This window comes from Enhydra lutris, unplaced genomic scaffold, assembly GCF_002288905.1.
Source record: "Enhydra lutris kenyoni isolate GAN:26980312 unplaced genomic scaffold, ASM228890v2 scaffoldscaffold1, whole genome shotgun sequence".
NCBI lineage: Eukaryota > Metazoa > Chordata > Mammalia > Carnivora > Mustelidae > Enhydra > Enhydra lutris.
The window spans coordinates 86,290,291-86,303,249 of NW_019154085.1; positions in this window are offsets into that span (position 1 = coordinate 86,290,291).

Consider the following 12,959-nt stretch of genomic DNA (forward strand, 5'->3'; position numbering starts at 1 on the left):
AATATTTTGGAGATTCTCCTTATGTTTCATTCATTACTTTAAAATCGTTAAAAATGTTTGAAATTATCAAATATCTTAATTGTTAATCAAACTAAGGATCTGCCAACTGCAGGGTGAAGCTCTCTACCCTCTCTTCTACGGTTATGGAGTGGATTCCAGAAGAGTTGATGAAAGAGCTAAACCAATCAAAATTCACAATTTATACCCTAAGGAGACATTTCTTGAGCAAACTACTTAAGCACAGTTTATTCTCTAGATTTCTGGAATACCTATGGTTCCTGAGGTATCTTTAGATTTCTAGTTAAAGAAAAATTTTCTAGCTATATATCATTTTCCCTGTATTTTTGCTTCCTCAAAATCAAAACCTTGTTCCTTGCTCCTAGAGCCATCATTTAGCCAGGTAACATTTCCTGCAAGACATTAAAATTTGAACATGTATCACTCAACTACATATGACATGGACGTATCTTACCTCCAACAAACTATGTGGTGTCTTTACTTAATGGTACCTAATAAAACCCAGGTACTTGGAATAATGTCACCAAGACCCTTAAACATTAAAGAAACCAAAAGAGAAAGTTTTCTAAAACACTATTCTCTCTTGTGTGTTTATTTTGTTTTGTTTCGTTTTTTTAAAAGATTTTATTTATTTCTTTGGCAGGGAGAGAGAACAAGCAGAGGGATCAGCAGAGGCAGAGGGAGAAGCACACTCCCTAGGGAGCCCAATGTGGGGCTATATCCCAGGACCTAGGATCATGACCTGAGCCAAAGGCAGACATTTAACTGACTGAGCTACCCAGGCGCCCCGGTTTTGTTTGGTTTTATTGTTGCCTCATGCCCCTTTCTGTACACTGGGTAAGTCTGCAAGTTATATTATTTAATTTAAGAAGTTGGGTTACTCTTCCTCTTTTTTTTTTTTTTTCTTCCTTTCTATTCCTTTGTCTCCTGGGATCATGAAACAGTTAAATCTCCTCCAAAATCATCATTTAAAAGCAATGTCCACAGCAGGAGCATCTGCTCATTATTAAATTATGTGGGCACTAGTCAGGGTAGAACTCTGAGCAGACTAAGTAATAGCAGTGGAAGCATAGTTGTGGAAAAGCAACCCACAACCTGAACTGCCAGGACACAAAATTACCCTTTGGTCTTGGCACAGAGATTGCCTCTACTTTTTTTTTTTTTTTTTTTTCTTATGCTGCTCTTTTTATTTCACGCACAAAAAAAAAAATTCAAACTCATTAGTTCACATGACTTTCAGTCAAGAATCTGAAAATATTAAAAGATTAATTTTTAGTTGTCTAGATATTCCATCTTCCTCCTAGTTTTCTCATATCCTACTTTCCCGCCCAAAAAGGAAGAAGAAAGTGCCTGGTATTTAACTGGGCCTGAAATCAGAAGAGCCTGAGTACCACAAGAAAGTCTGCTGTTTTGATATTTTTGGCGAACACCAGGGGTGGATGTTCTAGAAACGTGGCCAAATTTTCAACCCTATTTTGCGGACTAACTTGTGAGGTTCGGAGCATTTGGAAGGAAACAGATAAGCAGCTCAGCATCAGATTTTATTTAAATAGGACCCAGACACTAAGGGTCTCTGGGTTCAAAGAAGGTGACATTTTTGCAGCTTGTACAGTCCAACTGCCTGACTCCATTGACCAGCCAGGGGTGAATTTGCAAGCAACGTGGATGCCCCATGCTAGGCACAGACAACCCGCAGAGCCAGAAGAGGATTTCCTGGTGGCTTGATGAGTCTAGTAAACGATTATCTGGTCACATCTAAACACATCTGATGTTTGACAATCCTGCTCTGTGGTTGCTTTGTTTGGGAACACAACTGTGAATATGACTTAACTTTTAACTGCAACTTTTGATTAAAGAAGTATATTCTTGTTAGCAGAATACAAAGAAACAAAATAAACAGGAACTGTAGGAGTTTGTAGAGAAAATATTTCATTGATTTTTTTCTAAATAAAACAACAACAAAAAATAATCCCCAAACATGTCGCAAATTATATGTTTAGCTTGAACCGAGGAAAAGAATGAGGTAATCCTTTCATATATAAAAAGGGAAATGCAATGTTGAAAGCTGGGGTGCCTACTTTCAGTGAGTTGAGGATGACTTTTGGAAGACCTACTCTATCTTCCCATCCACTCGGTCTTCATACATAAATTCTCATAGAGAAATCATTCAACTTTTTTTTTCCAGTAACTTCTATGTGCTATAAAAACTTTTTTTTTTAATATTTTATTTTATTTATTTGACAGAGATCACAAGTAAGCAGAGTGGGGGGGGGCAGGCTCCCCGCCAAGCAGAGAGCCCGATGCGGGCCTCGATCCCAAGACCCTGAGATCATGACCTGAGCTGAACACAGAAGTTTTAACCCACTGAGCCACCCAGGCACCCTAAAAATTTCTTTTAAAGTGTAGTATTTTGAGGAATGCCTGGGTGGCTCAGTTGGGTAAGCGTCTGCCTTCAGCTCAGGTCATGATCCCAGGGTCCTGGGACTGAGTCCCACATCAGGCTCCTTGTTCAATAGGGAGCCTGCTTCTCCCTCCCCCTGCTTGTGTGCTCGCTTTCTCTCTCTCTCTCTCTCTCTCTCTGTTTCTCACACACACACATACACACACACACAAATAAAATATATATATATATATATATACATATTTTTTTTTTTAACTGTAGTATTTTGAAAAGGAGACTAGCTGCTAGGTGTTCAACACATTGATTTGGACGTGTTTTTCAGATTAGTTAGCAGAACACTGAGGGAGTAGATCACAGAATAGATGAGGTTTTTATTTATGGGGAATAAGGCTCGATGCTTTTTAGATCTAGGTGTGTTATTAGCCATAATAAGGAGAGGCATGGTCAAGGAAGGCAAACTTTAGGTTGGCCTTGCATTCATATATTTATGAATGTAAATGTCTTTGGGTTGAGCATACAAAAAAAAAAAAATCAAATAAAAGATAGGTAGGTTCACAATAGAGATTCAGAGGAAAAAAGCGGACATATTAGCAAAAGACCCAGAGAGTCTAGGACATGGTGAAAGTTAACTGAATATAAAAGAAATATAAGTACAGTGAATTAAGAGCCAGGAACTGCCAACACTGACTCATACCTGCCCTCTTACATTACTGAATTATTTACCAAAATACTTCCAGTCTAGAAAGATGGAGCTAAGGAAAGAAAGAAGGAATTAGAAGCCCCATCATAGTTATCATGTCTTCATCTTTTATTTTATTTTCAGTGAAACTAACGACCTTGAGGTTATTGTTACGAATATTCAAATTATCGATAGCATCTTGGGTGCATGGGTGGCTCAGTCTTTTGAGCATTTGACTCTTGGTTTCCGCTCAGGTCATAATCTCAGGGTCCTGAGATTAAGCCCCTAGTCAGGCTTGCTGCTCAGCAGGAGTCTGCTTGAGTTTCTCTCTCTCCCTCTGCCCCCTCCCCACTCACACTCTCTAATAAATAAGTAAATAATCTTAAAAAAAATCAATATAACATAACTGATTATCTTTCTTCCTTCACACACTATTTTCCCCTTGCTTTCTTTGACACTTCTCTGCCTCAGTTTTCCTTTCATGTCTTTATTTTTATTTTTGTTTTTTTAAGATTGTATTCATTATTTGACAGACACACAGTGAGATAGGGAACACAAGCAGGGGGAGTGGGAGAGGGAGAAACTGCCTTCCCGCTGAGCAGGGAGCCCGATATGGGGCTCGATCCCGGACCCTGGGATCATGACCTGAGCTGAAGGCAGACGCTTACCTGACTGAGCCACCCAGGCGCCCCCCTTTTACGTCTTTAGATGTTCCTTCTCCAATGTTTCTTTTGTTTACTGCGCTTCTACCTGTAATAGTGTCCAGGGGTTAATCCTTGGATCCTCTTTCTTCTCTAGGTGATTCCATCTAGTTTTATGACTTCATATACCCACAAACATGTCTGCAATCCTGATCTCTCCCTCAATACCAGACGTACATATGCCATCACCTGTTAGCCATCTCCATGTGAATACAAAGCCAAGGCAAACCTAGCTCCTTAAAAACACACTTCAGACTGCCCTCTGACACTTGTGCCTTCTGCAGCCTGCTCCTAAGGCCTCAGCCATTCCATTCTCCCATTCTAATTGTTCCGGCCCCAAACTGGACAAGTAGCCTTGCCTTCTTTCCCACAGATCTCATAACATCCAGACTGTCAACAAAACCTATGGGTTCTACCTTCAAAACTTATTCAGAAAATGTCTACTTTTCTCTTCCTCCATTGCTACCATACGCACACAAAAACACAGTCGCGTCTTTTTTGGATTTTTTGCAATTGTCTCCTAACTTGTTCTCCTGCTTCCACCTTTCTTCTTAGTCCCGGGCTTCTTTGCAGATGAACCCATTTAAAATTCAAAGTAGATTATGGCATTTCCTGACCTAACTACTTCTCATCCTATTTGGAGTAAATGCCAAAGTTCTTCTGCTACCCTACAAAACCTACAGGATGTGGCTCCCTATCCAACCATCTGAGCTCATCCCCTTGCATTTTCCAACTTCCTCTTTCAGCCTCCAGTGTCTACACCAGCCTCTCAGGAACATCTCTAGCCTCAGGACATTTTCACTCATAGCCTGTCTCTCTGGGGGAAACTCCTCCTTCAAATAACTTACTTCCTTTAGGTCTCTGTTTTTCTGTTTTATGATCAGAAGTCTTCCTTGACTACTCAAAATAAAAATAGACTCTCTCTCCTGCTTCTTATTCTAACAAGGTTGCTAGATAGGGGTGCAAGAGCACAGAGCTAGTTATATTTATATTTCAGATAAAAAACAAATATTTCATTTTTTAGTATAAATTTTATACTCCAAATACTGCAGAAGACATATTTATACTAAAAACAAAAAATCCCAATATTTCATGGGACATGCTTATACTAAAAAATTACTTGGTGTCTATCTGAAATTAAAATTTAACTTAATGCTCTGGCAAGTCTAAACCCACACCAATATTTCCTCTTCTATTTTAGTTTTCTCTGTAGTATACATCACCACTTGACTTACTATATCTTCATTTGTTTCTTGTCTGTCTCTTGAATTAGACTGAGGTTAGGGACTTTGTTTTATTCAGTATTTTATCTTATCACCAACAACAATGCCTGGCAGGCAAAGATTTGGTGAATGAATGAATATACGAATGAATGAATGATTGGATGAATGGAGTGTTGATAATTATTATCTACTATTACTCTCTACTGTACCATTAGAGGTTGGGGATGTGGTCTATTTGTTCCCTGAAGATCTCCCACCGTCTTTTTTCTTTATCCTTACCCAGCTCCTATCTGTTCCGGACCAGAAAAGGGCCAGAATCTGAAGGCCTGCTTTGGCAGCTATGGGAGTCTAGGAAAATTCTGCATTAAACCTTCCCATTGCACTGTCTTCTTTAAGAAGCCTCAGCCAGCCCATTTTTGGTTTCTCATGCTTGCCTGGTGTTTTACACAGGAACCAAAGAGGCGGAGTAGTTTAGAGATTCTTAGTGGGCTGTGTTTTCGGAAGGAAAAACCCTGTTGGATAGCAAATGTCATTCTAAATTCTTTAGATGTCAGGGCAGAGCTCACAGAAAGTCATTGTTTATGTCTGAAACAAATCTTTATTATGTGATTGAAAATGTTCTCAGTTACTCTAACTTACTTTTATTAAAAAGTTTAATGTGTTTTTATTTCTTCCAGGCAGTAGATAAAAAGGTGTCATACAAATATTGATTTAAAATCCTAGCAAGTTTGCCCTCTTTTCTAAATCTTTTTTTTGCTCTTTGAAGACAAATATATGCTTTCATGGACTTGTGTGTGTGTGTGTGTGTGTGTGTGCGTGTGCATGTGTGTGTGTGTGAAGACTACTCTATGTCAAGAAGCAAATCACTATTCCCTTTATTTTTTAGGGAAAAAATATTATTTACAGTCTTATGTTAACAAATGAAATGAAGCAATGCCATATCTTATCTAATTTATTGAAATTAGTGTTAACAACTGCACATTATATAAAAGTGTGCATGAATTCAACTATAGCCCCTGAAAAAAACCTGCCAAGCAGCAATCATTACACATGAAATTCTACAGCTTGAACATTTAACTAGAAAAAAGATTAAATTGAGAATATACTTGGTTTAATAGTATCCAAACCACTTTGGATACTATTACCACTTTACAGGTAAGAAAACATATAAGTTTGTAGAATAAACATAAAAATCTACTAAAATAAATAAACATAAAAATCTACGTAAAATACTAAAATTCACAAAATTGCTATAATTCTTAAATTATGAACTTCAAATTTTTCAAATCTCAAACAACTAGCACTTTAAAGTTAATAACAATTTAAAGTGCTAACAATGACATTTTGTGATAATCCATTAATGATCATGTTCTAGATCAACCACTGAAGTAAAAACTCCACTATTTTATTTATGACTTTATAGACAGCCTGTTTCCTTGCCAAATATATTTTCCATAAAGTGCTACCAATATTCTGCGACATGTTTTGTCTAGAAATTTCAAGCGTAGCTCTTGCCCTTCAACAGTTCTTATTTTCATTCCTTACAGAAGATTATTCCCAAACTCCCTCTTAGAGCCTCCTGACTAACCTGATCCTCATGCCATCTCTAGGAACCTCATTTCACTTCTGAGTTTATAGAACACAAAAAAATCATCCCTCCACGTTTCGTTCTACTGAGTATAGGCTTCCATAATCTCCAGGCATGCTTCTCTCTTTCAGTTTACTACAGCACATTGTCCTTATAATAAAAAATAAAGCAAGTGAAAACTTACTAAGTAATTATTGTATACTAAGTACTTTTCTATGCAGCTTACAAATAATAACTCAGTGAATCCTAACGCAGCCTCCTCTATAGGTGCTTTTCTTTCCCCTATTCCTCACAAGAGTAGATTGAGGCCTAGAGACAGTAATCGAGCTAAAGCATAGCTCTAGAACCCTGGCTCTCACCCACCAGGGAGTCTTCCCTGACCTCTGTCTGTGTGCATCTCCCCACCACACTAAGATACCCTCAAGTTCAATGGCTCTTTATACATAAGAGCAACTCCAGTATCAAGCATAGTTCCTGCATCATAATAGGAACTAGTTTCTTGCTAAATTAAATGAAAGGAAGGAAAGAGGAAGAAAAGGAGGGAGGGAGAATTAGAGAAACACATTATCTTTTTTTTTAACGACTCACTTGTTATGTTAAACTGTCAGCATCTTCTGAGCCCTCACCTCACCATTTATTCTACCAAAGACAGAAGCAAACAGACAACAAAACAAAACAAATCTTTAACACAACCAAAGCAAACAAACAGATGAACTAAGTCCTATTTATGTATAACTCCTGTCTTCCAGGACATTGAACACCAGACAAACTGAAATTCAAAGGACTATTCATTCAGTCAACCACTAATATAATGAATGTTTATTAAATACATATTTAGCTACCCAATTCCCAGAGGGGTTTGCTGTGTTCTCTTTTCTTCTTTCTTTCTTTCTTTCTTTCTCTGGAGGGAAAAATCATCTTCTAACATAATTTACTTATTAATTATATTAATTAATTATTATTAATTATATTAATAGGTAATTATCTGTCTCAGCCTTCTGGAATGTAGTAAAGTCCACTATTTTGCTTTATTTCCTGGAGTATCCTGAGCACGTACAACCATGTCTGACACAGCTTACAGATTCAACAGATACTTATTAAATGAATGGATTGGTATTGAAAAAAAAAAGCATAAGGCTGAAGAGAATATAGTGCATTTAGTAATGAAAAGTAATTGTCAGGATTGGGGTTAAACTGGACACATAAAGGAAAATGTACATTCAAGAGTCATTGAGAAATTGGGAATGATATTGCCAATAGCCATATAGGTAATACAAGAAAAGAGAAAGAAAGTTTGACGGGAAAAACTGGGACTTAAATTTTGCTAAGGTTTAATTTACGTTGCATGTAGAACATCCACCTGGATTTGAGTAGGCAACCAAAAATTCCTAGCTACCTAAGAATTACTTGTATGCCAAGCCATAAGGATCAAAGTATTCAGTACCTCATGATGAAAGCCAGTATTTGTGATTGAGTTCATAGTTAATATCTTGCTTTTTTAGCCTTCTGTTGCAAAAATATAAATAGGTTGGAATACAGGATTGAAATCAAAAATAAAATAAGATATATTCTTTAGAACTTAGTGTGTATATATATGTGTGTGTGTTCATCTGGCTAACAGTAAGATATTTGGAGTAATGATTTAAAGCGCCCTTCATTTTACTGATAAGAAAATTGAAAGGAGCTAGCTAATGACAAGTATTTTGTCCTATACTTTAGTATTAAGTTCACTAACTGAGAAATGGAAAGACTAGTATTGCAAGAGAGAAGAGATTGATGAAATAAGTCCTATAATGAAGAGAATTATGGAATCTAGGAGCATGAATGAAAAATTAAATTTTGGCGAGGAGGAGGGAAAACAGAGATGAGACCAAATATATAGAAGTCCTTTAAGGAACAGAAAAAAATCAATGGAGCCCAATTTTATGATATTAATATTCTAGAACAAATATGAGACAAGTGTATTAGCCAGGATTCTCCAGAGAATCATTCCCATATTTCCATTTGTGTATCTATATCTATATATTTATCTTTCTTTTTATATAAAAATATAAATATATTTCTAATGTAGGGTATACAGATATTTCTAGGTAGAATATACAGAAATATATTTTACCCTATATCAAGAAATTTATTTTAAGGAATTGGTTCACATGATTGTAAGGGCTGGGAAGTTTGAAAGCCACAGGGTAGGCCAGAAGGCCAGAAACCCAGATAGGGATTGATGCAGCAATACTGAGACAGAATTTCTTTTTCTTCCTCAGGAAATCTCAGTTTCTGCTTTTAAGGCCAACTTATCATGAGGCCCATCCACATTATCAAGGGTATTGTGCTTTACTCAAAGTCAACTGCTCAAGGAAGTTAACCACAGTCTAGCAATATCTAGATTTGGTTTTAATTAAATGACTAGGTACCATAGTCTTGCCAAGTAGACAAATAAAATGAACCATCACAGAATGATTATATGCAAAGTTCAGGTTGAATAAGAAGGCAAAGAACATAGCTGGTCCAAAGTAGCTCCCAGTATACATCTTACCATTTATTCAGGAAGGCAGAGGAGGGAAGAATGTAAGAGTGGGAAACAGGACAAGACACAAATTGAGAAGACAATGGCCTAGTTAGAGTACAAAGCAGGACATAGGTATACACCAAGAAGCTCACTGGGCCAGGAACCAGAACACCTAGTTCCCAACCTTGCATTTAACAGTTGCTTTAATTTGGTCATACATGACATTTCTCTGAGCCTGAATGGAAATATTAATACCTCCTTCACCTGCACTGAAAGATAACTTTTCAAGTCAAATAATACAATGCATGTGACTTTAAAATATATACATCTTCATATATACACATCTATTATTTCTATTATTGCCACTATAAAAACTTTATGAGCTGAAGTCTAAGTTACTCCCATAGACATGTAGCTGAGCGAACATACGAATCAAGAGATATAGCAAATTTAACATTGAACAGATTGTCACCAAATACCACTGTCCACTTTATGTTGCCTATTTTGTCCCCTCAGTCTTAGCTACTGTAGCTGCACACTTAGAGACCACTATTGCTATAATAAAGCATCAATATCCTGTTTAAAGTCAAACTGTGATGTGAGTGAATATGTATTGCTTTTACCAGGTTATGGTGATCAATATGGAATTAAAATCTATAAGTTCAAATGAGACTTAGAGTTATCCTCTGAGTGAACATTTAGCAACAAAGACTGCGGAGTATTTAATCAAAAGGTGATTCATAGTTTTAATCCTATGTTATTATTCCTTCTTCTAGCTTTAGGAATGTTTCAGTAATCAAAATGTCTACATGGAAGACAAATACTTTGAAAGTCTTGAGTTATTGGATGTTCACAAATTATATAAGCAAACTGCATTTAAGCATAATTAATAGCATATATTGTATTGTGATTAATGAGTTGTAAAAACAGCAGAAGAAAAATCCTTTCTTTTTTTTTCCCAATAAAAAGAGAAATATCTATGTGTGTATACGTTTTACTTAAACAAATTTGTGAATCAGGAAAAAGCATTACCATTACTATGAAAATGGGAACACAATTTTCAACTCCTAATGAAAGACAGTAGCGATAAGGATTAAAATTTATATAAACTTGATATAACAAAACAATAATCCAAGATAAAATTTATGAAAATATGCATGCTAGCAAGTAATTGTGCTTTGACCAGCAAAGAAATTATTTCTTAATAAAGAGTTCCTTAAATAACTATATTGCTATTACATTTGAATATTTACTTACAGATGATTCTTTGTTTGGTATAAAAGCTGGAAGATATCACAGGTGAGAAGCTAAAGAGTTAGAAGACTATGCCAACTAAAGTTTTGTAACAAAATAATGACATAGCATTCCTGAAATTGAAATGTAAACCAATGAGACAATTATTGTTTAGAATAATTGGAATTACTCATAAAATTTCAGAAATTTCTTAATCAGGTGAAGTACCCATATTGATCCAACAGAAATTTTCCTTAATTTGAGTACTTCCAAAAAGCAGCCTCCTGAGAAGGGTTTGAGGGAAGATCCTTTATTTTGGTAAATTTCCCGCAAAAAACAACTAAGGGTGGGGACTGGAGAAAGCAAAACAGAAGGGGGATAGAAAAGAAGCATTGAACTGATACCATGGTGGATATTGGGGCTCAGTGTTTTGGGGAACCCTGAGAGAAATCATGTAGAATGAGTTCACCATGGGATTGCTTACCTGAGACCAGTGTAGAGGAGGGTATTTCTTTATGGTTCCCACTCCCTATTAGTCAAAGGTCCTGCAAGGATATGACTTGCCTACCATTCTAGATGTTCACAAGCCCAGCCTTTTACTCTGAGGTTGTAGAGAAGCCCTAGGACAGAAAACAAGATACAGGATTTAGCTGACGCTAGATATAGCCAGGTGCACCTGGCTGGATATCACAGCAATGGCAAGTAGGTACGCTGCTAGAGGATGGGAGATAGGGTACAATTTCTGGAAGATGTTTCCCTTCTTCAAATATTATTGACACAGTGTAAAGTCAACTTGGATGGCAATAGGACTTAGAGAAGGCCGTTTTTTTTTTTTTTTCCCCAGAGAGATCTACCTCAATGCTTTCAGCAGAGTTAGGTAAAAAGATTCATAGAACTTTAGATGAAAAGATCTTAGAAGTCTTCCTGTCATGGCATCAGCTCTTCTATATTATGGAAAAGAAGCTCCTAGATGTTTTAATACCACATGACTCAGAGCAGGACAAGATGGAAGTCTTTTTTTTTTCCCCCTAAATTAGAGCTTTCTGGTTTTTATTTCATGTTCAAGATGCATTCATTTGTTCATCAATAATATTGAATGCATTCTTCCACACCCTGCATACTTGTTTCTGTTTGTCTCTCTCAAGTTATAATGGTGTCATTAGATATTTTTTAGCATCTATTAGGATTACTGACAGAGCCAGTAAAAAACTATGAATTAACTTTTGCCTCAAGATACTACGGAGGTATTTATTACCTTGTATTTTTATTTTCCTCAATTTTGGAGCAGTCTCTTACCTCTGTTCTCATACCATGCTTTTTTTTTTCTTTTCCTCCCACCTTCCTGATCATTGGTTTGATTTTTTAGCCTTTACCTCTTCCTTATAATTTCAATATCACAGTTTCCTGGGCAGGTTGTGGCCCCTCTTCTCTGCCCTCCATCCTCTCCTTAGACAACCTATCCGCTCTCTATAGGCTTCCATGCCAACTGCACACAACAGCTGCACACATGTTTATCTGTGGTCTAGCTCTCTCCTCTGAGCTCCAGGTCATGTCTCCCACTGCTCTCTGGGTATTTTCACTTGGATATTTCAAAGGCCATAGGCAAAACCAAGCATATGGTTTCTTTTCAGTCCTGGCCCTCTTTCTCAGCACCAATCTCTTTCTCCATTGAAGAGCATCACAGAGTACCAATTGTACAATCAGTGACTCAGCAGCTTCTTATAAGATGTCCTCTCCCAGGGGCGCCTGGGTGGTTCAGTCAGTTAAGCATCTGATTCTTGATTTCAGCTCAGGTCATGACCTCAGGGTCCTGAGGTTGAGCCCCATGAAGAGCCTCCTTGAGAGTTTCTCTTTCCCTCTGCCCATCTCCCCTGCTTACACACATGCACTCTGTCCCTGTCTTAAAAAAAAAGTCCTCTCCCAAACTCCTTTGTATCCAAATAAAACTCCCTTGAATAATATATATTAATATTTATATTAATAATAGAGACATTGTTTATAAGTAATAAATATAAATTTTGTTATTTATAATTAATAATATGCATTAACTCATTTCTTCTCTCTTCTTTTTCGCTCTGTCATTCCAACACAAACTCTCATCCCCTCTTTCTTAGACTCCTGTAGCAATCTCCTACAGTCAGTGTGGTTTCCCATACCACAGCCAGAATATTCTTTCCAAAATGCAAATGCAAAATGCTATATTTATCCCTTGGTCCCTTCCTCTTCTGATTAAAATGTCAGTGACTGCCCATTGCACTTAGTGTGAAGCCCAAGATCCATAGCCTGGCCTCTGCCTGCTTCTCACGGCTTACATTTCCTTATCTCCAGGCCTCCGTTGTTGCTCCTTCTTCCTGTCTCTTATCCTCTTTCAGACAAGAACTCCTACTGTTCATTTCAAATCTCAGTTCAGTTCTGACTTCCTCTGAGGGGTAATCCCTGACCCTCACTAGGCAATATTCTCAATAGTCCTCTTTAAAGCCCTTATGCCAACACTGTTTTGTATTTTCATATAGATCCCTGTAAGCCTTTGAACAATGCTGTGAGGCTTCTAGAACACAGGCTCTAAAGGCAGGGGGTCTCTTTTACTTGCATACATGCATGCATGTG